The following is a 1,887-nucleotide window of genomic DNA, read 5'->3' as shown; positions in this document are numbered from 1 at the left end:
TCTCTTCTTCTTCTTCTTCTTCTTCTTCTTCTTCTTCTTCTTCTTCTTCTTCCTCTTCTTCTTCTTCTTCTTCTTCTTCTTCTTCTTCTTCTTCTTCTTCTTCTTCTTCTTCTTCTTCTTCTTCTTCTTCTTCTTCTTCTTCTTCTTCTTCTTCTTCTTCTTCTTCTTCTTCTTCTTCTTCTTCTTCTTCTTCTTCTTCTTCTTCTTCTTCTTCTTCTTCTTATTCTTCTTCTTCTTCTTCTTCTTCTTCTTCTTCTTCTTCTTCTTCTTCTTCTTCTTCTTCTTCTTCTTCTTCTTCTTCTTCTTGGTTCATCGTCCGCTGTCTGTCTGTCCTGCGTTCTTCCCCTGTCTCCTCTCCTTCTTGGTTCATCGTCCGCTGTCTGCCTGTCTTGCGTTCTTCCCTGTCCCTTCTTCTTCTTGGTTCATCGTCCGCTGTCTGCCTGTCTTGCGTTCTTCCCTGTCTCTTCTTCTTCTTGGTTCATCGTCCGCTGTCTGCCTGTCTTGCGTTCTTCCCCTGTCTCCTCTCCTTCTTGGTTCATCGTCCGCTGTCTGCCTGTCTTGCGTTCTTCCCCTGTCTCCTCTCCTTCTTGGTTCATCGTCCGCTGTCTGCCTGTCTTGCGTTCTTCCCCTGTCTCCTCTCCTTCTTGGTTCATCGTCCGCTGTCTGCCTGTCTTGCGTTCTTCCCCTGTCTCCTCTCCTTCTTGTTCTCCTTGGTTCTTCATCTGCTGTCTTGCGTTCGATTACCACTCACAGAGTCACATCGTCTCTCTCCTCTTATTGTGGGATCGTTATGCCATTATATATGTATTTTCCGTCCTATTGGACTCTTTACGTCACTGGTGGTGTTATTGTTTGTCGTTTCGCAGCATTGTCCCTAGTGCTGTGATATTGGCCGATGGACTGTGCCTGTTGACATTTTATTCCCACAGTGCTTCTTATCACCAACACACGCCTTTCCTGTTTATTATTCTTATGCTTCCTGCAGACGCTTCATGTACATCTAATCTTCATTTCCTGACGTCACTGTACAGCCTTATCATGAACCTTATATACTTTTCTTCTTCTTCTTCTTCTTCTTCTTCTTCTTCTTCTTCTTCTTCTTCTTCTTCTTCTTCTTCTTCTTCTTCTTCTTCTTCTTCTTCTTCTTCTTCTTCTTCTTCTTCTTCTTCTTTCTTTCTTTCTTTTTTAGGGGTGGTAAGTATTGGGTTTCTATATTTCGTATGGATGCAATTCGTGTCAAACATCCTTTTCTTTCGAAGTGATCTTGTGATTTGTGCCACTAAAAAATACATTCGCTGTTGTCCCTTTGAGATAGGCATAGATTTTTTTTTCATGATTTGAAGTTTTTGAGAATCCTCTGCATGACGCCCGGTTGTAACCTTTACTAACCATCACCGAACTAACATGTATCACACCTGTCTATGCAATGGAGAATGATACAGCCTCTGTAACTTTACTTATCTTGTGCATCTATCTTTACTATTTCATAAGAACAAAAGAATGAAGGAAACTAATAATTTCAGTGTTCACTACATGGTTACCAAGTCTATTCCTTCTTAAATCTAAAATTGTCCAATTTGGATCCATTACTGCGAGGCCTGGTCTGTTGTCTTTATATGATGACTTTGCGTCACCCTTGTTAAAGCCTTTGACCCACTTGAACACCTCTATTAGATCACCCAGTACTGTTTTCGGTAGCACTCGTTTTTTTATGATGTAGAGTTTGTTTCTTGCTGTCATTGTTTATTTATTTGTTATTTTCTTATACATCTATTTATTGATTTAGTTATTTATCTATTTTTAATGGTTATTAACGTTCCTCTCTTTCAGTTTATTGCGTTGGATCTCACTTGACAAGTGTGTGACACTGACCTTTTTTTAAACATT

This window comes from Oratosquilla oratoria, chromosome 5 (assembly GCF_046742065.1).
Source record: "Oratosquilla oratoria isolate Oo_2021 chromosome 5, ASM4674206v1, whole genome shotgun sequence".
In the NCBI taxonomy this organism is placed as follows: domain Eukaryota; kingdom Metazoa; phylum Arthropoda; class Malacostraca; order Stomatopoda; family Squillidae; genus Oratosquilla; species Oratosquilla oratoria.
Note: the sequence above shows the minus strand (reverse complement) of the source record.